This window comes from Pelodiscus sinensis, chromosome 1 (assembly GCF_052426305.1).
Source record: "Pelodiscus sinensis isolate ZL-2025 chromosome 1, ASM5242630v1, whole genome shotgun sequence".
NCBI lineage: Eukaryota > Metazoa > Chordata > Testudines > Trionychidae > Pelodiscus > Pelodiscus sinensis.
Window position 1 is genome coordinate 140,980,434 of NC_143052.1, and position 24,554 is coordinate 141,004,987.

Consider the following 24,554-nt stretch of genomic DNA (forward strand, 5'->3'; position numbering starts at 1 on the left):
CAGTTCACGGAGCAAGAAAATCACGTCCGGAGCCCGAAAACGCCCTACTCGGGCCGCGATGGCAGAAATCGACTTTTGAAGCCGAAAATGGCGACCCGGGCTGCGGACCCAGAAATCCACATCCGGAGCCCGAAAACACCACCTTCGGGTCGCGATGGCTGAAAGCGACTTTTGAAGCCGAAAACGGCGACCCGGGCTGCCGAACCACTAGTATACGTCTGAAGCCCGAAAACTTCCTCTTCGGGCTGCGGTGGCCGAAATCGACTTTTGAAGCTGGAAACGGCGATCCTGTCTGCGGAGCCAGAAATCCATGTCCGGAGCCCGAAAGCACCCCCTTTGGGTCTTGATGGCCGAAAGCAACTTTTGAAGCCGAAAACGGCAACCCGGGCTGCGGAGCCAGAAATCCATGTCTGAAGCCCGAAAAAACTCTCCTCGGGCCACGATGGCCAAAATCGACTTTTGAAGCCGAAAATGGCGACCCGGGCCGCGAAGCGAGAAAATCACATCCGAGGCCCGAAAACGCCCTATTCAGGCCGCGATGGCCGAAATCGACTTTTGAAGCCGAAAACGGCGACCTGGGCTGCGGAGCAAGAAATCCATGTTCAGAACCCAATAACATCCTCCTCGGGCCGCGATGGCCGAAATCGACTTTTGAAGGCGAAAACGGCGACCCGGGCTGTGGAGCCAGTTATCCACGTCCGGAGCCCGAAAACGTCCTCTTCGGGCACCGATGGCTGAAATCAACTTTTAAAGCTGAAAACTGCGACCCGGGCGGTGGAGCGATAAAATCACTTCCGGAGTTCGAAATAGCTCCATAGAAAGGGGACTCCAAGCAGTAACCTCTAACTGTCCCCTCCCTGCCCGGGGTAGGGGGGACGGTTAGAAAAATGTCTGTTTTGTCTTTCAAAGTTCTAAGAAAAGGCTGGCTCCAGCAGAAGAACACAAGTGACCTGAACACCATTAGGAAGAAGCTGCTGTCATAGCAAACCCTATTCTCTGGCCTGTCCACATCCATGCAGTAAATGTATGGAGAAATAAATTCTGGGTAATGGCACAATGTTGAATCAATCCAATAGTGTTCAGTCACACCCAGGAGTGGCAGGCTTCTATAATTTTTGGTGGTGCCCAGAACTGGTCTAGTCTCACCCCCCCCCCCCCGCATACTCCACCCACCCTGTAAGCCGATATATATTTTAAATTAGTTCCACGAGGAGTAACAGTTAATCCGAACTAAGGACATAGTTCGGATTAACTTTAAACTGCTGTGTGTAGCCGCGGCCAGTTAGTTCGGACTAAGGAGGATTTAAAAACGGCGGCACCTGGGAACATGCAAATGAAGCCCAGGATATTTAAATCCTGGGTTTCATTTGCAACTCTGGTTGCCCTCATTACCCTACCAAGCTCGAATTAATGAGCTAGTGTAGCCATACCCTAAGAGATCACAGTGGGAATTTATTCAAAAGAGTATTAATAATGTTGATATTCTTAAATATTTTTTTCTTACGACAGTGATATTGTGCTCTAAAGGAAAACTGTTAAATGCTTACAGTTTTGAGTCAATTTTTACATTGACTCGCGGGCAGGGAGGGGGCAGTTAGAGGTTACTGCTTGGAGTCCCCTTTCCATGGTTTAAGCTGGGAAGAATGGAAACATTTTAACTTTGCCTCTTTGACCACATTTCTACTTGGTACACTGTTGGGCTGGCCTTTTCCACAATATGCACTGGGCCTTCCCATTTCATTCTCAAAGTGTGATCTTGCTCTGCAAACTTCCGATACAGCACCTGATCTCTGACTTCCCATTCAACAGGCCTTTTCACCCAACTCAGCCTTCTTTCCATGTTAACATCTAGCTGTTCTGCTATTTCATTGTAGATTTATGTTAATGCCTCTACAAGAGACTAGATACGCTGGTCATGTAACACTTTGGGTTGCCACCCATCTGGAATATCAACATTTAACCATCACTGTTGGGGTGTTCACATGTCCCTTCCTGTCATTGCTACAAAGGGAGTGTAACCATGACTTGCTGGTTAGGGCCATTAGAATCATAGGCAGCTTTTCATCCCAATCTTTTCCATTTTCTTTTACCGTTTTTCTCAGAGCTTCCTTTAGAGTGCGGTTAGTTCATTCCACTTATCCTGAGGATTGGGGGTGTCCCATTATATGGAACCTTTGCTTAATGCCTAATATTTTACACAGTTCATGCATAGTTTTCCCAATGAAGTGTGGACTTTGATCATCAGCCCGGGTAGCCGTTTTCACCTTCAAAAGTCGATTTCGGCCTTCGCAGTCCAAGGAGGATGTTTTCGGGCTCCGGACGTGGATTTCTGGATCCGCAGCCCGGGTATCCATTTCACCTTGAAAAGTCGATTTCGGCCTTCGCAGTCCAAGGAGGATGTTTTCGGGCTCCGGACGTGGATTTCTGGATCCGCAGCCCGGGTATCCATTTCACCTTCAAAAGTCGATTTCGGCCATCGTGGCCTGAAAAAGGCTTTTTGGGGCTCCGGACGTGACTTTCTGGCTCCGCGGAACGGGTCGCCGGTTTCGGCTACAAAAGTTGGTTTTGGCCCTCGTGGCCCGAGTAGGGCATTTTCAGATTCTGGACGTGTTTTTAGCACCCGGGTCACCGTTTTTGGCTTCAAAAGTCGACTTTGGACATAGCTGCCCGAGGAGGGCATTTTTGGGCCCCGAACGTCCATTTTGGCCTCCGAAGCCCGTGTCGCCGTTTTCATCTTCAAAAGTCGATTTTGGCCATATTGGCAGAGGAGAGCTTTTTCGGGCTCCAGACGTGAATTTCTGGCTCCGCAGCCGGAGTCACCATTTTCGGCTACAAAAGTCGATTTCGGCCATCGCTTCTCGAGGGGGGCATTTTCGGGCTCCGGACGTGGATTTAGGACTCCGAAGCCAGTTTCACCGTTTTTGTCTTCAAAAGTCGATTTCGGTCATCGCGTCCCGAGGAGGACATTTTCAGGCTCCGGACGTGGATTTCTGGCTCCACAGCGCGGGTCGCCATTTTTGGCTTCTGTCACATTTCTGAATTGGAGGGTAGCAGACAGATCACTGCTGCACCCCTTGGTGGGGGTGTTGGCCCCAGAAATTGATATAAAAGGGAGCCATGTGGGGTGTTGAATGGGAGCTTATTGTTTGTTGATCTTATGTACGCTATTTATGAGAGTATATAATGTCTATGTGTGTAGGTAGGAATCTGTAATCTGTGTGGAAGCTGAATATTTCTCTGAATGTGGTTAAGCATTGCTATGAACAGGCTAATTAGCCAGGCCCTGTAGGACAATGGCACTTGATGGGCCAAAGACACACCCAAAGAATGGGGGCTGTCACCTGAGAGCAGCCAGCAGGGAACATAGAGATTGGCCTCTGACCAGGTGACTTGCTGCATACAAGAAGAGGCCAGGAAGGAGGTATAAAGAGGCCATGTGGTCGATGACATTTTGTTCTCAGCTCAGCACTTCATCCCAGAGGCAGCATTGCAGGCATCGAAGACCTGTGAACCCATCCTGATGATAGGATGTGCAACAAGAACTTTTAAACCAGCAGCTGTAACATCTCTGCTAGAGCCTGCATCGAGGACTGGGAGATTCGGTGCATGTAACGTAATATTCTTTAACAACCTTACTCTCATGCTTTTCTTTATTGTAATAATAAACCTTTAGATATCTATTCTAAAGGATTGGCCCAGCGTGATTTCTGGGTAAGATCCAGAGGGTAAATTGACCAGTGATCTGTGGCTGGTTCCTTGGAACCGGACAGAACTTTTTCGGGGTAGGTGGGATTAGGTGCTAGGACCTGCCACCTGTGTATGAGGCCCGGGGCCATCTGGGGCACGGATATTGCTGGAGTGTCGGAGGGGTTTTGCTCGGGAGGCTTCAGGCAGGTTGCTGAAGTGCTCTGTGGGACTGATTTGTGGCCTGTTTGGAGAGGTCACCAATCTGGGGGCTGTAGGGAACCCCGGATTCAAGCGATTCGCCCTGAGCGGATGCCCTCAGCTGTGCCCAGACACGGTCCGGTCCGTCACAGCTTCAAAAGTCGATTTCGGGCATTGCGGCCTGAGAAGGGCATTTTCGGCCTCCGGACGTGGATTTCTGGCTCCGCAGCCCGGGTCTCCGTTTTCACCTTCAAAAGTCGATTTCGGCCATCGCAGCCCGAGAAAGGCTTTTTCGGGCTTCGGACGTGATTTTCTCGCTCCGCGGCCCAGGTCCCCGTTTTCGTCTTCAAAAGTCGATTTCGGCCATCGCGGCCCGAGGAGGACATTTTCCGGCTCTGGACATGAATTTCTGGTTCCGCTGCCGAGGATGCCGTTTTCGGCTTCAAAAGTCGATTTCGGCCATCGCGGCCCGAGGAGAGCTTTTTCGGGCTCCAGACGTGGATTGCTGGCTCCGCAGCATGGGTCGCCGTTTTTGCCTTCAAAAGTTCATTTCGGCCATCACGGCCCGAGGAGGACGTTTTCAAGCTCCGGACGTGATTTTCTGTGTCCGCAGCCCGGGTCGCCATTTTTGGCTTCAAAAGTCGATTTTGGCCATCGTGCCATGAGGAACACATTTTTGCGCTCCGGACGTGAATTTCTGTCTCCGCAGCCCAGGTCGCCGTTTTTGGCTTCCAAAGTCGATTTTGGCCATCATGGCACTAAGAGGACGTTTTCGGGACCCGGACGTGGATTTAAGCTTCCGAAGCCCGTTTCCACGTTTTCGGCTTCTAAAGTCAATTTTGGCCATCGCGGCTTGTAGAGGACGGTTTAGGGCTCCGGACGTGCATTTCTGGCTCTGTAGAATTGCCGTTTTCGCCTTCAAAAGTCGATTTCAGCTATCGTGTCCCGAGTAGGGCGTTTTCAAACTCTGGCTGTGATTTTTCTCGCTCCGCATCTCGGGTCGCCGTTTGTGGCTCCAAAAGTCGATTTCGGCCATCATGGCCCGAGGAGAGCTTTTTCGGGCTCCGGATGTGGATTTCTGGCTCCGCAGCCCGGGTCGCCGTTTCTGCCTTCAAAAGTCGATTTCGGTTATCGCAGCCCGAGGAAGACGTTTTCAGGCTCCAAACGTGATTTTCTGGCTCCATGGAACAGGTCGCCGATTTCGGCTTCAAAAGTTGATTTTGGCCATCGTGGCCTGAGGAGAGCTTTTTCCGGCTCCGGATGTGGATTTCTGGCTCCTCAGCCCGGGTCGCCGCTTTTGCCTTCAAATGTTGATTTTGGCCATCGCCGCCCGAGGAGGACGTTTTCAGGCTCCGGACGTGATTTTCTGCCTCCGCGGCCCGGGTCGCCGTTTTCGGATTCAAACCTGGATTTCGGCCTTCATGGCCCGAGGAGAGCTTTTTCGGGCTCCGGATGTGGATTTCTGGTGCCGCGCCCCGGGTCGCCATTTTCGGCTTAAAAGTCGAGTTCGGCCATCGTGTCCCAAGTAGGGCGTTTTCAGACTCTGGAAGTGATATTCTTACTCCTCGGCCCGGATCGCCGTTGCCAGCTCCAGACGTGGATTTCTGGCATGGTGACCAGGGTCACTGTTTTCGCCTTCAAAAGTCGATTTCGGCCATCATGGCCCGAGGAGAGCTTTTTCGGTCTCCGGACGTGTATTGCTGGCTCCGCAGCCCGGGTCGCCGTTTTTGACTTCAAAAGTTCATTGCGGCCATCCCGGCCCGAGTAGGGCCTTTTTCAGCTCCGAACGTCATATTCTCGCTCCGCTGCCCGGGTCACTGTTTTCAGCTTCAAAAGTCGATTTAGGCCATCACAGCCCGAGAGAGCGTTTTCCGGCTCTGGACGTGGATTTCCAGCTCTGCAGCCCTGGTCGCCGTTTTTGGCTTAAAAGTCGATTTCGGCCATCACGTCCTAAGTTGGGCGTTTTCAGACTCTGGAAGTGATATTTGCACTCCGCCGCCCGGGTCGCCGTTTCCAGCTCCAGACGTGGATTTCTGGCTCGGTGACCAGGGCTGCGGAGCCAAAAATTCACGTCTGGAGCCCAAAAACTTCCTCCTCGGGCCGCGATGGCCAAAATCGACTTTTGAAGCCAAAAACGGAGACCCGGGATGCGGAGCGAGAAAATCACAGCCAGAATTCGAAAATGCGCTACTCGGGCCGCGATGGCCAAAATCGACTTTTGAGGCCGAAAACAGCGACCCGGTCTGCGGATCCAGTAATCCACGTCTGGAGCCCGAAAAAGTTCTCATCGGGCCACGATGACCGAAATCGACTTTTGAAGCTGAAAACGGAGACACAGGCATCGGAGGCCAAAATGCACGTTCGGAGCCCGAAAACGCCCTCCACAAGCCGCGATGGCCAAAATTGACTTCTGAAGCCGAAAACGGAGGACCGGGCCACCGAGCCAGTATTCCACGTCCGTAGCCCGAAAACGCCCCTCTCGGTCCGTGATGGCCGAAATCGGCTTTTGAAGCCGAAAACGGCGACCCGGGTCGCGGAGCGAGAAAACCACGTCCGGAGCCCGAAAACGCCCTACTCGGGCTGAGATGGCCAAAATCGACTTTTGAAACTGAAAACGGTGACATGGGATTGGGAGGTCAAAATCCATGTTCAGAGCCCAAGAACTCCCACCTCAGGACGCGATGGCCGAGATCGACTTTTGAAGCCAAAAACGGCGAAACGGGCTTCTGAGGCCCAAATTCACGTCAGGGGCCCGAAAACGCACTACTCGGTCCGCGATGGCTGTAATCAACTTTTGAAGGCGAAAACGGCGACACAGGTTTGGGAGGCCAAAATGCATGTTCGGAGCGCAAAAACTCCCTCCTCGGGACGCGATGGCCGAAATCGACTTTTGAAGCCGAAAATGGTGACCCAGGCTGCGGAGCCAGTAATCCATGTCCGGAGCCCGAAAACGTCCTCTTTGGGCTCCCATGGTCGAAAACGCCTTTTGAAGCCGAAAACTGCGACCCGGGCTGCGGAGCTAGAAATCCACGTCCGGAGCCCGAAAAAGCTCTCCTCGGGGCACGATGGCCGAAATCGACTTTTCAAGCCGAAAATGGAGACACAGGCTACGGAGGCCAAAATGCACGTTTGGAGCCCGAAAACGCCCTCCTCTAGCCGCGATGGCCGAAATGGACTTTTAAAGCCGAAAATGGCGAAACGGGCTTCGGAGGCCTCAATCCATGTTCGGGGCCTGAAAACGCACTCTTCGGGCCGTGATGGCCAAAATCGACTTTTTAAGATGATAACGGCGACACAGGTTACGGAGGCCAAAATGTATGTTCGGACCCCGAATACGCCTTCCTCAAGCCGAAATCGACTTTTGAGGCAGAAAATGGTGAAACGGGCTTCGGAGGCCTAAATCCATATTCAGGGCCTGAAAACGCACTCTTCGGGCCGCGATGGCAGAAATCGACTTTTGAAGCCGAAGACGGCAATCCGGACTGCGGAGCCAGAAATCCACGTCCGGAGCCCGAAAACATCCTCTTCGGGCCACGAAGGCCAAAATCGACTTTCAAAGCCGAAAACGGCTACCCAGGCTGCGGAGCCAGAAATCTACGTCCAGAGCCCGAAAAAGCTCTCCTCGGGCCACGATGGCTGAAATCGACTTTTGAAGCTGAAAACGGCGAGACAGGCCTCAGAGGCAAAAATGCACTTTAGGAACCCGAAAACGCACTTCGCGAGCCGCGATTGCCGAAATCGACTTTTTAAGCCCAAAACGGCGAAACGGGCTTCGGAGCCCTAACTTCACGTCATGGGCCTGAAAACGCCCTTTTAGGGCCCTGATGGCCGAAATGAACTTTTGAAGGCGAAAACAGCAACACTGGCCGACGAGCCAGAAATCCACGTCCAGAGCCTGAAAACGTCCTCCCCGGCCGCGATCGCCGAAACCGACTTTTGATGGCGAAAACGGCTACCCTGCCCGCTGATCCAGAAATCCACATCTGGAGCCCGAAAACGCTGCCCTCGGGCCGCAATGGCCAAAATCGATACTTGAAGCTGAAAACGCCGCCCGGGCTGTGGAACCAGTAATCTACGTACGGAGCCCGAAAACGTCCACCTCGAGCCGCAATAGCTGAAATCAACTTTTGAAGCCAAAAACGGCGGAACGGGCTTTGGAGGCCTAAATCCACGTCCGGAGCCCGAAAACGCCCTACTAGGGCCACCCAAAAAGGGGTAGAAGTATTTTTTTTTGTCTTTCACAAAATCTGGACAAGCTGGTACCAGCTAAATTCCCTACAACACCATGGATGTATTGTTGCAACAAAGAATGTTTTGTGTTTGTCTCATGTCTGTCTGTCTGAGTAACTAGTATACTGTGTTAAAGGTAATCTGCACTAGGCAGGAAAGGTTCAATAAGCATTAAACATTTTAACTGCATTTAGAGAAACCCAGTGTGGATGGCTGTGGAGAGATCTCAGAGGAACTGAGGGTTGTTTCAGAAGAGGCAGAATCAGCCAGAGAATTGGAGCAGTCTGGCAACCAAATGACTGGGTATATGACCAGCTTGCTGGGAAGTCAGTGTGTTTGGGACAGGAGTGTTCCCAGGGGAGGCACACACAGTCATGCCTTTTGTCTTTGGAAGAGGGAGTTTTAGATTTGAAACCACAGGGCAATGGGGCAAGACTTGTGTGGCCGAGGAAGGCTGCAGGTTTTTCAACCTAGAAACCCAAAATTGTCAGTGTACACTTGAGATGGATTGGTTCCTGCTACTTATGCTAACGTTCATGACCACTGTACTGCAGTTACTAAGAATGTAACAATGTTGAATGTGCAGGATTTTGTATCAAAACCCTGGAAATGGTTAAAAAAATGTACCCAAGAGCACATTGTATTTTCAAAAGCCTTGTGACACTGGTATTTTACTGTTCATACTTTTAATTAGGGTTGTAGCTTCTCACCTGAAAAAGGGGAATCCAAAATTAGTGTGTAATGTGAAAAGGGAAACTGAGGCACACCACCAATTTTGTTTTCACGGCTAGATGCAAAGATGCCTAGGCTATGTGGGATGAGTGCACATATATTCATGAACTGTTAATTGGGTTTCAGACTGTTGCCCAAGCTGCCCTGGAAAAAAATCACTATTTTCTCTCGCTCTGGGCAAAGTCACCTAACCTGGATAAAGAGAATATTGGTTACATTACAATCACAAACACATGTTGCCTCACAATATCTTCTCTTAAACAGATTAAATAAAAAGTGACACTACGATTATACCAGATATCGTAGTGTCAAAAGGGGGAGTATGTAGGGACAACATATTAATGTATTGAAAATGATTCCTCCAAATGGAAGTGACCCCCCCATAATTTGTTTCCCACAACTTAAAGTGTTTAGATTTATTATTCATTCATTTTTATTCTTATTCTTATTATTTGTTAAGATTGTTAAATGGTTAGATTTATTATTATTGACCCTTTAGAATATAATATGAAACTTAGAATTTAGAACTGTTAAGAATATAATCCTATGTAGCCAGAAACAGCCCGTTTCCCCCCCTTCCCGTGCCCCAGGCATGGTCAAGTTTGTGCAAGGCGCTGCTTGAAATTGGCATTGCAGACATACATTGTAACAGTGCATTGTCAAGCCACTAACTCTGCTATGGGAGCCCATACCTGTAATTGACTAAGGACGTTGTTACATAATTGACGCCTGTTCTCTTTAAAACATTGTAACTTTACTCAGCACTCAGAGAATGTTTTAAGCAATACCACCCAGAAACTTTTGTAACTACAACTTTTATTATTATACAAAATACTGTATGAATGTATGAGAGAGTGCTTGGCCGATGAATGAATGGTTCTGAGAGGTGCCAGCCTGAGAAGACAGCAACAAAGGGCTGAAAAAGGTATCAGGTGCCAGTGCAACCAAAAGGTGTCAAGTGGAGAAAACCAAGTACTGGCGGTCCACCCGATGAGATCACTGACGAGCACCTGGCAGCCACCCTGGAGACATCAGCATGATGCAGCAATTTCCATAGACTGGCATAGGAAAAAATTCGTATAAGAACCGGACTAAAAATCTATGGAATCAGAGTCCAAGGTTCTGCTGCCAGCCTACCAGGAGCTTCAGATGCGCATCTGATCACGACTTCGCTCCCCACTACCATCACTTGTGTACAGAATACCTGGCCAGTATTCTGTCACAAGCAACTTCCAGGCTGGTAACTATACACAGAACTTGAATGAATGGATGTATGAATGTATGGTGTGTGTGTGTGTAAGGGTTAAGTAGTGTTAGGAATAAGTAGTTAAACAACGTTGTTTGCTTCTATCTTTTCTTTATTTTTTTATTATTATCTTTACAATAAATGTGGCTTTTTGCCTGATACCCCTCATAAAATCCTGCTTGCTTTTATTTGGTATAACATTTTGGTGGAGAATGCGAAAGGGGGAATATTGGTAAAAGAGCCTCAGGTATTGCGGACATTGGTGTGCACACAGCTGACTACAGAGAGAAGTGCTATTTTTTTCTCTTTCTCTTTTCTTTTTCTTTCTTTTTTTGGTTAACCAAAGCCTTCTGACCTCCAGAGGGTAGAGGCTTCACAAAAGAGCTCATAGTAAAAAGAAGCTACTATTATTGAAATAATTTAGGCTGTAAATAGAAGCTACGGTTATTGATTGAAATAATCTAGGCTGTGTAAGAAGCTACGATTACTAATTGGAATAATCTAGGCTGTGTAACTAGAAGCTACAATTATTGAAATAATTTATGCTTTAAAAAGAAGATACGATTATTCATTGATAGTCTAGGCTTTGTCAATCGCTGCAAGGGTTCAGAGGTGATAAAGGAAACTACACAAGTATTAAAGATGTTTAAGAAAAGAACAGGGAAAGCGGTCTCAGGGGGAGGAATAGAGTTTGAAGGCACTGAAACCTCACCTTTTATAAATAACACCCTTTAAACAAATCCTTCAGAGATATGGGTACAAGTCCTTGGACTGAAAAAGCCCTTGAAGATGTTTGTAATATTTTGGACCTAGAGGATAGATTGGCACAGTACATGTACAAACCTTCTAATGCTGGCAAAGAAGATGCAGCAGCAATTTGGCTATTATGGGAGGAATAAGTAGTTAAACAACGTTGTTTGCTTCTATCTGTTAGGCCCTAGAAAATTATGTTTAGTGCAGTTATGCTAAAGCAGATGTAACAAAGGTTTCTGGGTAGTCCCTGGACAGAACTGGAGATAGGTTCAAGCAGAGATGCACCCTGCACGCTTGCTCAAGTTGCAAAATGAGATAAGTAAGAAGCTGCATTTTTGTACCTGCTGTGATGAGGAACAGTTTGTTTTGAGAACTGATAAGGAGACTCCCTGTTTCTGCTCTCCCCCTGTTCGTTCCAAACTCCCTGTGTTCTCCTTTGGCCATAACAAACTGTCTCCTTGCTGCCCAGTACCTGTCTTTTGGGCTGATAAGAAATTGCTGATGCATTATGAATTGCTTAAGGCCATGATGTATAGTTGGCCAGGTGTGCATGGATATTAAAAGTTTCTTACCAATAAAGGAGGGTGCGTTGCTTGGGCAAATAGTCTATGACGCGATGGAACTGTCTATATAAGCCTACCTGTTAATGAAATCGTGGCTGGTTCACTTTGGAGACGGGCCGCTCTCTATTGTAAGTGCGCACTATTCAATAAAGAGCTTGTGATTGGATCTTGCTGGTGTTTCCTGTCTCTTTGCGGTCAGACAACGAACAGAGGCCGTCCGGGTTCGAGTCCCCGACAAATTTGGCACCCCAGATGGGACCCGTCTGACTCTCCGGTGCAGAGGATCGGACTGCGAAGCAACGCAGCGCGCATCCTCCGGTTTTGAGGAGTCTTGCCAGGTGGCCAGATCCCTGCTCCGGCGATAAAGCGTGTCCTGTGAACCAGCTGAGGCCCGCAGAAATCCAGCAACATCACCTACCCGTTGTGTAGGATCCAGGTCCTCGGGGTTAAAGTCCCTGGAGTGTTTGGGGTTAAAGTCCCTGGAGTGTTCGGGGTTAAAGTCCCTGGAGAGGTAAGCGAGCGCTCGGTATTGAGAAATTGGGTTAAGGATCCTTTGGCTGGTAAAGATGGGACAGGGCGGCAGTAAGTGCCCGGGGGACGCCCTGTCGACCCTGATCCTAAGGCATTGGAAGGACATTTCTGGAACGGCCGGTCAAGCAAAATCTAAAATGAAGGATTTGTGTCAAACACAATGGCCTTCACTCACTGCTAATTTGTCCCCGGATAATGACTGGCCAGACTGCGGGATGTTTTCCGTAGAAAGAATGAATGCCCTGAGGGACATACTGGTAAATCTTAGACCCGGACAAATGGAATATTTATTTGTATGGTATAATTACAAACCAAAGAAGTTTGAAAGGGTTCTGCAGGCTGTGTGTGTAGAAAAATAGGAGAAAGATAGAAAGAGAGATTGCCTTGCAGGCCGTTTGTGTAGAGGGAGTCTGTTAAACTTCCCCCACCCTATGCCCCGGAGGTGGTAGAAAGAATATTCCGTACCATTTTCTCTATCCATCTGCCAACCTGGGCTGATGTGATCCAATTGTTAGATAGCCTCCTCACGGAAGATGAGCATCAAAAGGTTAAAGAAAAGGCTATAGCATATCACCAGAATCAAGCTTGGGGAAGTATGCCCACCGCTGAGCCTAACTGAGATCCGAATTCAGATGGGATGCAAGGGAAAGGTTTACTTGAAGTGGTTAGCATTGTGACACAGATGTACAATGAGAAAGAGAAGAGAGAGAAAGAAGGAATTAAAGCAAAATGCAGGACAATGTAGCACTTTAAAGACTAACAAGATGGTTTATTAGATGATGAGCTTTCGTGGGCCAGACCCACTTCCTCAGATCAAATAGTGGAAGAAAATAGTCACAACCATATATACCAAAGGATACAATTAAAAAAAATGAACAAATATGAAAAGGACAAATCACATTGCAGAACAGAAGGGGGATGCGGGGGGGTGGGAAGGGGGAGGAAGGAAGGTAAGTGTCTGTGAATTGCTGATATTAAAGGTAGGGAGAGTGAGATGTTTGTGAGTTAATGGTATTACAGGTGATAATTGGGGAAACTGTCTTGGTAATGGGTGAGAAAGTTCAAAGTCTTGTTAAGTCCCTGGTGGTAAGTGTCGAATTTTAACATGAATGACAGTTCAGAGGATTCCCTTTCAAGTGCAGATGTAAAAGGTCTTTGTAGCAGAATGCAGGTGGCTAAGTCATTTAGAGAGTGTCCTTTCTGGTTAAAGTGGCAAGAAACTGTTTTCTCTTTGTGATCTTGTCTGATATCTGTTTTGTGGGCATTAATCCTTTGGCGAAGTGTCTGAGATGTTTGTCCAATGTACATAGCAGACGGACACTTTCGGCACATGATAGCGTAGATTATATTTCTGGATGCGCAGGAATATGTGTTCTTGATCTTATAACTCACTTGGTTAGGTCCAATAATGGTATCAGCAGAATGAATATGTGGACAAAGCTGGCAACGGGGTTTGTTGCAAGGGAAGGTACCAGGGTTGGTATTAGTGTGGTATGTCCTGTGGTGGTTGCTAAGAATCATCTTGAGGTTAGGTGGTTGTCTATAGGAGACTATGGGTCTGTCTCCCAGAGCCTCTTTGAGTATGGTATCCTGTTCCAATATTGGCTGTAGTTTATTGATAATGTGTTGGACAGGTTTTAGTTGGGGGTTGTAGGTGATGACAAGTGGTGTTCTATTGTTGGTTTTCTTGGGTCTGTCTTGAAGTAGATGGTTTCTAGGTATTCGTCTGGCTCTTTCAATTTGCTTTTTTGTTTCTCTGGGTGGGTAGTTGAGATTTATAAATGCTTGGTAGAGATCCTGAAGCTTCTGGTCTCTGTCAGTGGGGTTAGAGCAGATGCGGTTGTATCGAAGGGCTTGGCTATAGACGATGGATCGTGTGGTGTGTTCTGGATGGGAGCTGGATGCATGTAGGTAACTGTATGAGTCAGTGGGTTTTCTGTAGAGAGTGGTGTCTAATTTTCCATTGTTGATTTGTACGGTGGTGTCCAGGAAGTGGATCTCTCGTGTAGAATGGTCCAGGCTGAATTCCAGAAGGAATTAAGCGATTGTTGTTATATATGAAGGGAAACCTGCTTTAAAAATGACTCCTTGTTTCTTGCAGCCTCTTTTAATTATCTAGGTAAAGAAACAATCAAGTTTAAAATTTGGCTACAGACACTTTGTTAAATTTATTAAAGAGAAATAAGGAATTCTACTGAAACTTAATTGGTTAACTGCATAAAAGAATAAAATCTATACATTGTAAATTTGTAAAACCTGCACCCTAAGGGTTAAATGTGTCTTCCAAGAAAACTAATTATTGTTTTAAAAAAAATCCAAGCCCAGAAACTTCACTGTGTTTCTGTTCAAAGCTAAGTTGATAGCATTTTTGGCTTGCTTTCAGATCCAAGGTTGTGTGTGTCTGCAAACTGCCTGTCTGTTGTGGAAAGGGGGAGCATGTCCCCCATAAGTAAGCCTGTAACATTGTATATAATTCTTTTCAGGAAAAGACAACCTTTTTGCTTGCTGAAATATTAACTAGCAAGGGTCTTGTTCTAAGAAAAAGTTTCTGTGGCAGTAAATTATTTAAAGCTTCACACATTAAAGAAAAAAAAAAGCCTGGTCTGCAGTACAAGAAGGAAACCAAGGCATGTCATCTTTAACTTAATAATTGAACAATGAAGTAATTTACTCAAACCCTCTGAAGCTAGTGTGCAAAACAAAAGCATACCATTAGGTAACAGCAGGCTAATCAAAAATTAGCAAAGAACATTGGTTAAAGAAAAAAGTATTCTAAAATATAATGCACAACCCCAATGTGGGTAGAAATGTTTTCTTTGTCTTTCAGATTATCAAAAAGCACTAATATTAGCTAAAAAGTAACTAAAGAAAAAAAAACATGGTTCTGTGTCATGACATAATAAGTTTGTGTTCTGTGTTCTATCCAAATTTGTCTTGTGTGTCCTAATTGTGATATATGTATTTCAAACATTGTTGTGTGTACAATATTGTTGTTTTAATGAAAGAATAATTTAAATCCCTTAAATAATTTTAACTTTGTGCTTTACACAGATGGTTTTTACTTTTCTAATTCTAGTGGAGTTTTAGTATCAGACTATGCAGTTTGTACTGTCTGGAATGTAGAGGAATCTGCTCCTCTACCTGCTGTTTTCTCCCTTCTCTCCTATGATCACCAGCTCCTTTGCCATCTCTTTCGGAACTGGCCCTCCTGCAAGACCAAGCCCCAGAATCAGGAAAGCAGGAGTGGAGACTGGCAGGGTGCACCTTGCACCCAGACCACTACTGGTGCAGCTCTGATGGCCACATTGTTGCCCCAGTGGTCTTGCTACTTCACCTTGCCTCTGTGCTCCATGGATTGTTGCACGTTGGCAAAGGTAAAACAAAAATTGGTTTGCTCCCAAATTCTCCCAGGCAGCCAAAGATTATGGCTTAGCTTGCCCTGTCTGCCAAGCCCACAAAGTGGGTAAACCTGTAAAGACAGTTCCGGCAACCAGACCTCTGCCTTTGAGACCATGTCTGAATTTACAAATAGACTTTATTCAATTGCCTAAATGTCAATCTTTTGAATATGTGTTGGTTATCGTTTGCTTGTTTTTAAGATGGGTAAAAGCTTATTCCCTGCAGGAAAGCTGATGCCATCACAGTGGCAAAAAACTTCTAAATCATTACATCCCATTATAGGGAATACATTTTGTGATTTCCAGTGATAAAGGTACCCACTTTACTGGACAAATTGTTTAACAAAAACTGTCAAAGAACTACTCTATCAGACAAGCACCGCACTGCGCACGACACCTGGAGAGCTCAGGAGCAGGAAAGAAATTAAACGGGATTTTAAAGAACAAACTTGCAAAAATATGTAAAACTCTGGCTTAACATGGGTAGAAGCACTCCCGATTGCCCTAATGAGCATAAGAGTGACTCCTAATCGGAAAACTGGACTCAGTCCACATGAAATTGCATGTGGCCGACCTATGAAATTGTTAAGCAGCCAAAAAATTGACCTGGCTGATGCAACACTTATTAAAGAAAGCATAGTCAAGTATTGTCAGGAACTTATGAGGTGTGTACAGTCTTATCATTATCAGGTTAAGGACGCCTTCCAGGAGGTCCTGACTGTGCCGTGCCATAAACTACAACCAGAAGATTAGGTTTGCGTGAAGGTTCACCAGTGGAAGACTGCCCTGGAACCCAGGTGAAAGGGTCCCTACCAAGTCCTTCTGACCACCCATACTGCTGTAAAGTGTGAGGAATTGTCCGCCTGGATTCATGCCTCCCACCGCTAACCGGTTCCAGTGCCTACACAAGTTGGCCCCAACAAAGAGCACTGCAGACCTGGTACCAGAAACCCAGGTCCAGAAGTAGACGGGGATCAGCACAGGCCTGGTACCGTCAATCCAGGCCCAGAAGCAGACGACATCGGACTTCAAGGGAGCCACGCACGTTCACCCCACCGCGAACCGGGTGAACCAGAAGCAGACGACATCTGTGCCCAGGGCAAATGGACTACTACCCCTTTGGGCGACCTGAAGCTTCAACTTCGACTGAGGAAACCTTAGACTGGTGGTGTCCTTTCCCGGAAGGAAGGCCTCGTTTTCTGGCCTGGGTTCTTATGTTTTTACTTTTATTATTTGTTATCTTTCTCTTTTGGTGGTATGGGATGTAAAGGCTGTAGAAACTAACAGCTCTAACACCTTTGTTCATCTTGCATATGAGCTGAAAGCTCGAATGCCAGAATTACATAATACGTCATGTTGGGTGTGTTCCCTAGTCCCAGTAGATAGTCAAAGAAGTCTGCTTATGGTTCCCATTTCCCTTTGTGCAATGAACATGACATGGACCCCATCTTGGAAGGATTCCTCAGGAAATCTAAACATTACTTGGGAAAAGACTGAGATTAAAAATAGAGGATTCCTGAATGTATGGAAAAACCCAGACATTGGTGCCTGATTCTGGTATGCTTGTTGGAATCAGTCAGTGCACTTGACATTTCCCATGTCGGGTCTGCTTATACTCTAACTGAAGATAAATACCAAATTATCAATGGTACAGCTGACTTTCTGATCCCTAGGTGGATGAAAGTAAATATATCGTCCTGCGTACCTTCCTTCACACACACCCATTATAACTGCTCCTCTCTAAATTGTTCTCAGCGCTCTCCTGGACCTAGCAACAAGTCTCTCTGTTTATGCTCTTATCCGAATGGTCCAACCCTACGCATCGGACCGGTGGGAGCCAACCCTTATTTAGAGTGTACTGAGTGTGCGGTAACAAAGCATATTTGACCCTTCCTCCTTCATGGAGTGGATCCTGCTACTTGGCCTGGTTGGAGCCACCTGTTCTTTACCGCCTTCATCTCCCCACTGGAGAGATTAGACATATGAGGGACGCTGAGACAGATGCTAAAGAATCTCGCCCTCCTACCTGGTGGGCTGTGAATGATTGGACAGGTGTTTGTGCGGCATTTCCCAATGCTTGTGGAGGGGCCTTTTATCGAATAGGAGGAGTACTGAGGCTTCAAGGAATTTTGGAAATAATGGCTAATACCACTGCTGATGCTTTAACTGATCTGGCTATCGAGCAGAGAAAGATCCGGCAGATGGTTCTCCAGAATCGCTTAGCACTAGACATTCTACTGGCCTCTCAAGGAGGAACATGCGCCTTGATAGGACAAGAGTGTTGTGTGTGTATATTCCCGACGTTTATAACGCCACTTGGGAAAGAGCGCATCATCTTATGCAGGTAGCAAAAAATCATGGAGGAAAGAAAGGGGATTCTTGGTGAAGCGACCTGTTTAGCTGGTTTCCAAATGTCGGTGGTTGGCTCCATAACTTACTTCGTAGCCCTGTCATTATTATTTGTGGCTTGGTAGTTCTCTATGTCCTAATTCGTTGTGGATGTTGGAGAGGCACTAAGGCGTGCTCCACCAAGCAGTAAATTGTTACAATGTGTCCCAAGAGTCCCTTCACAGTACTCTAGGGACAAAGGGGGGACTGTTAGGCCCTAGAAAATTAGGCTTAGTGCAGTTATGCTAAAGCAGATGTAACAAAGGTTTCTGGGTAGTCCCTGGACAGAACTGGAGATAGGTTCAAGCAGAGATGCACCCTACACGCTTGCTCAAGTTGCAAAATGAGATAAGTAAGAAGCTGCATTTTTGTACCTGCTGTGATGAGGAACAGTTTGTTTTGAGAACTGATAAGGAGACTCCCTGTTTCTGCTCTCCCCCTGTTCGTTCCAAACACCCTGTGTTCTCCTTTGGCCATAACAAACTGTCTCCTTTCTGCCCAGTACCTGTCTTTTGGGCTGATAAGAAATTGCTGATGCATTATGAATTGCTTAAGGCCATGATGTATAGTTGGCCAGGTGTGCATGGATACTAAAAGTTTCTAACCAATAAAGGAGGGTGGGTTGCTTGGGCAAATAGTCTATGACGCGATGGAACTGTCTATATAAGCCTACCTGTTAATGAAATCGTGGCTGGTTCACTTTGGAGACGGGCCGCTCTTTATTGTAAGTGCGCACTATTCAATAAAGAGCTTGTGATTGGATCTTGCTGGTGTTGCCTGTCTCTTTGCGGTTAGACAACGAACAGAGGCCGTCCGGGTTCGAGTCCCCGACATATCTTTTCTTTATTTTTTTATTATTATCTTTACAATAAAAGTGGCTTTTTGCCTTATCCCCCTAATAAGATACTCCTTGCTTTTAATTGCTATAACAGGGTCGCCGTTTTCGGCTTCTAAAGTCAATTTCGGCCATCGCGGCACGAGATGGGCGTTTTCGGGCTTCGGACGTGATTTTCTTGCTCCACGGCCCGGGTCACCGTTTTCGGCTTCTAAAGTCGATTTCGGCCATCGCGGCACGAGATGGGCGTTTTCGGGCTTCGGACGTGATTTTCTTGCTCCGTGGCCTGGGTCACCGTTTTCACCTTCAGAAGTGGACTTCGGCCATCATGGCCCCGAGGAGGATGTTTTCAGGCTCTGGAAGTGATTTTCTTGCTCCGCAGCCCGGGTCACCATTTTCGGCTTCAAAAGTCGATTTCGGCTATCGTGGCCCGAGGGGGGCATTTTCCTGCTCCGGACGTGGATTTCTGGCTCGTCGGCGCCAGTTGCTGTTTTTGGCTTCAAAAGTCGATTTCAGCCATCGTGGCCTGACGAGAGCTTTTTTGGGCTTCAGACGTGGATTTCTGGCTCTGCAGCCCGGGTCGCCGTTTTCATCTTCAAAAGTCGATTTCGGCCATCGCGGCCGAAGTAGGGCGTTTTCAGGCTCCGGACGTGGATTTAGGCTTCCAAAGCCCGTTTCGCCGTTTTCGGCTTCAAAAGTCGATTTCAGCTAACGCAGCTTGAGGAGGGCGTTTTCGCGATCCGAACGTGCATTTTGAACTCTGAAGCCCATGTCGCCGTTTTTGTCTTCAAAAGTCGATTTCGGATATCGTGGCCTGAGAAGGATGTTTTCAGGCTTCGGATGTGGATTTCTGGCTCTGGAGCCGGGGTCGCCGTTTTAAGCATTCAAAAGTCGATTTCGGCCATCACGGCCCGAGGTGGGCATTTTCCAGCTCCAGACGTGGATTTCTGGCTCGGCATGCCGGATCACCGTTTTCGGCTTCAAAAGTCGATTTCGGCCATCGCGGCCCAAGGAGAGCATTTTAGGGCTCCGGACTTGGATTTCTGGCTCCGAACCCCGTGTCGCTGCTTTCGGCTTCAAACATCAATTTAGGCCATCGTGGCCTGAGGAGAGATTTTTCAAGCTCCGGACGTAGATTTCACGTCTGGAGCCCTAAAATTTCCTCTGCGGACCGCAATGGCCGAAATCGACTTTTGAAGCCGAAAACAGCGACTAGCTCTGCGGAGCCAGAAATCCACGTCCGGAGGGAGAAAACGCTCTCCTCGGGCCGCGATGGCCGAAATCGACTTTTGAAGCCAAAAACGGCGACCAGCTCTGCGGAGCCAGAAATCCATGTCTGGAGCCCGAAAAAGCTCTCCTCGGGCCACGATGGACGAAAGCGACTTTTGAAGCCAAAAACGGGGAAACGGGCTTCGGAGGCCAAAATCCACGTCCAGGGCCTGAAAACACCCTCTTCGAGCCGTGATGGCTGAAATTAACATTGAAGGCGAAAACGGCTACCCTGGCCGCCAAGCCAGTAATCCACGTCCGGATCCCGAAAACTCCCCCCTTGGGCCGCCATGGCCGAAATCGACATTTGAATCCGAAAACACCGACCCGGGCTGCGGAAGAAGAAATCCACATCTGGAGCCCTAAAACGTCCTCCTAGGGCCGCGATGGCTGAAATCAACTTTTGAAGCCGAAAACAGCGACCCGGACTGCGGAGCCAGAAGTCCACGTCCGGAGCCCAAAAATGCCCTACTCGTGCCGCGATGGCCGAAATCGACTTTTGAAGACGAAAACGGCTATTCTGGCCGCCGACCTAGTAATCCACGTCCCGAGCCCGAAAATGCCCCCCTCGGGCCACGATGGCAGAAATCGACTTTTGAAGCCGAAAACGGCGACTCGGGAGTCATGGATCAAATACTGTGTTCAGATACAGGATCACACTGTTAATGGGAATAAGGAGGGTGGAATATTGGGAATGCCTTACTTTTGTCAGGGGAGACGAATAGTGGATTTAGCCAATGGGCTTCTATGGGCAAATAACGAAGAGCTAGGGGAAACATGAGTAGAAAAGTTTCCTGGGGGTTGGGCTAAAATAAATTGGTGTGGAAAAATTGATGCTTAGGTTTTAATTTGAGAGCCTGACCCTCCTCCACAGCATCAATACAAGTATCCCCAGGAGGTAGAAGGACTAAAATCTACCATTGAAATTTTGTTAGAACAGGGTGTTATTGTGCAAATGGCTAGCACTAAGAATGCCCCAATTTGGCCTGTACTGAGAGGGGATGGGAAAACCTGGTGAATGACAGTGGATTTTAGAGCATTACATGCAGTAACCCCTGCCACTGCTGCAGTCGAGGCTAAGTACCAAGAAGTAGTTGCTGCAGTAGCTGAAGGAGCACACTGCTTTTCAGTAATGGATTTACCAAATGCCTTTTTTGCCATTCTCTTGTACTCTGGATATGTCTACACTGCCCCCATTTAGCATAAAAAATATGCAAATGAGACAGTGTGGAATATCACTGTGCCTCATTTGCATAATTAATGAGCAGCCGTTTTTGTGCAAGAGTCTTTTGCGCAAAAACGAGTACTGTAGTCTGCCTCTTTTTGTGCAAAAGCCTCTTGCAGAAAAACGGAGCCTCATTAATTATGCAAATGAAGTGTGGCAATATTCCACACTTTGCCTCATTTGCATAATTTTTGCGCAAAATAGCCCCTGAGTTGTGGTACAAATGTGGGTTCTCTTACAGGGGAAGCAGTTCTATTTCACAAGAACACCACAGGGTTTTCATAACACCCCTGCAATTTGTCACTCTGGGTATGTCTACACTACGCTAGTTCGAACTAGCGGGGTAATGTATGCATACCGCACTTGCTAATGAAGCCCGGGATTTGAATTTCCCGGGCTTCATTAGCATAAGCGGGGAGCCGCCATTTTTAAATCCCCGCTGCTTCGAACCCCGTGTAGCGCGGCCACACGGGGCTCGAACTAGGTAGTTCGGACTAGGGTGCCTATTCCGAACTACCGGTACACCTCGTTTCACGAGGAGTACCGGTAGTTCGGAATAGGACCCTAGTCCGAACTACCTAGTTCGAGCCCCGTGTAGCCGCGCTACACGGGGTTCGAAGCAGCGGGGATTTAAAAATGGCGGCTCCCCGCTTATGCTAATGAAGCCCGGGAAATTCAAATCCCGGGCTTCATTAGCAAGTGCGGTATGCATACATTACCCCGCTAGTTCGAACTAGCGGGGTAGTGTAGACATACCCTCTCATGTGGTTAAGATGTGGGAAAATTGACACCTGAAGACCAAAAGAGAGTAATTTCCTGTGTTGATGATATACTGGTGCAGGGGGACAAGAGGGAGGAGGTTGGTAGGATAACGGAGAGTGTGTTACAGATCATCCAAAACACTGGATTCAAGGTTAGCTGAGCCAAAGCCCAATTGGTGCAGCAAGAGGTAAAGTATTTAGGGGGGGTCACATTGGGAAAAGAAGGAAGAACCCAAGATGCACAATGGGTGGAACTGATTGGAAAACTTCCTGCCTCTACTGATGTGGAGCCCTTTTGGGAACCCTGACTTTCTCGAAAATTTGATTGAAATGTTTGATGACAAGAGTCGCTCGCTGTATTTTTCCTAAAGAAAGGGCGGCAATTGGAATGGGGACCTGATCAAGCAAATGCCTGTCTATTAAATATAATAACAATAACAATTAGTCTCCTTCCCATTACAAACACCAATAGCTAACAGTTATTTAGTTCCACCCAGATGCTCCTTATCTCAAGGTCCCTACCAGAGTCAGCATTCTATCCTTATCTCCGTATGGAGGTGAGAGGCGAAGGCAGCGTCTAATTACAGATCTCGCGTTGTCAGGCCACAGACTTAGCCTGACTCTTGCGCTCTTGTTAACAAGACCAAGATGGCTGCATACAAATTCCCTTATTCCCTTTTCCTGCCTCCACAGCTAGGAGGGTGATGAAGCACTGGAATGGGTTACCTAGGGAAGTAGTGGAGACTCCATCCTTAGAGGTGTTTAAGTCTCAGCTTGCCAAAGCCCTGGCCGGGTTGATTTAGTTGGAATTGGTCCTGCCTAGATCAGGGGGCTGGACTTGATGACCTTCTGAGGTCTCTTCCAGTTCTATGATTCTAAGGGCATTTTGGGGTGGACAAAACTGTGGAAAGAGTCAGATACAGGGTGGTGGCCCACCCTAAGGGAAGATGTAAAGTGGTGGTCTAATAATTGTTTACGATGTGCTATGGTCAATGCAGACCCATAGGTACAAAATAGCCCCATTACTCACCATAGGGTTGAGGGTCCGTGGGCCTGGTTACAGACAGATTATATCGGACCACTACCAGTTACTCAAAGGACTAACAAGTAATGTTTGGTAATTGGAGATCCATTTACAAAATGGATTGAAGTCATCCCAACAAAGATTAACACAGCTTTGACTACAGCCAGGCAATTGTTTAATGTGTTGTTTAGCCAGTGGGGGCTGCCAACAGGGCCGAATTAAGGGAGGGGGGCTAGCCAGGCAGCTGCCCAGGGCACCAACCTATGGGGGGCCACTTACTACTTCAATCAAGTACTCCCCATAGGTTGGCACCCGGGGGCGGGGCCATGGCACCCCTTACCATGTCAATCAGGTGACACACGGCTGGAGGCAGGGCTGCGCATGCGACATGCTCGCTGCCCAGGGCACAAGTATGGCTCGGTCCGGCACTGGCTGCCAAAGGAAATTGATTCAGATCAAAGTCCACACTTCATTGGGAAAGCTATGCATGAACTGTGTAAAATGTTAGGCATTAAGCAATGGTTAGATATAGTGGGACACCCCCAATCCTCAGGTTAAGTGGAATGAACTAACCACACTCTAAAGGAAGCTCTGAGAAAAACGGTAAAAGAAAATGGAAAAGATTGGAATGAAAAGCTGCCTATGATTCTAATGGCCCTAACCAGCAAGTCATGGTTACACTCCCTTTGTAGCAATGACAGGAAGGGACATGCGAACACCCCAATAGTGATGGTTAGATGTTGATATTCCAGATGGGTGTTACATGACCAGCAGATCTAGTCTCTTGTAGAGGCATTAACATAAATCTACAATGAAATAGCAGAACAGCTAGAGCCAGAAATCCAAGTCCGGAGCCCGAAAACGCCCCTTCGGGCCGTGTTGGCCGAAATCAACTTTTGAAGCCGAAAACGGCAACCCGTGCTGCGGAGCCAGAAATCCACGTGAGGAGCCTGAAAACATCCTCCTCGAGCCGAGTTGGCCCAAATCGACTTTTGAAGCCGAAAATGGCAAAATGGGCGTCGGAGGCCAAAATCCACATCCGGGGCCCGAAAACGCCCTTTTCGGGCCGTGATGGCCGAAATCAACTTTTGTAGCCGAAAAAGGCGACCCCGGCTGCGTAGCCAGTAATCCATGTCCGGAGCCCGAAAACGCCCTCCTCAAGCCGCGATGGCCGAAATCGACTTTTGAAGCCAAAGACGGTGAAACGGGCTTCGGGGGCCTAAATCCACGTCCGGGGCCCGAAAATGCCCTCTTCGGTCCATGATGGCCAACATCAACTTTTGAAGGCGATAATGGCTACCCTGGCCGCCCAGCCAGAAATCCATGTCCGGAGCCTGAACGGGCCAGGATGGCTGAAATCGACATCGGAAGCCAAAAATGCCGATCCGGGCTGCAGAACCAGAAAAACACGTCTGGAGCCTGAAAATGTCCTCCACGGGCCGCGATGGCCGAAATCGACTTTTGAAGCCGAAAACTGCGACCCGCGCTGCGGAGCAGGAAATCCACGTCCGGAGCCTGAAAAAGCTCTCGAAGTGCCACGATGGCCGAAATCGACTTTTGAAGCCGAAAACGGGCTTCGGAGGCCAAAATGCACGTTGGGAGCCCAAAAGCGCCCTCCTCAAGCCGCAATGGTCAAAATCGCCTTTTGAAGCTGAAAACGGCGAAACGGTCTTGGGAGGCCTAAATCCACATCCGGTGCCCGAAAACGCCGTCT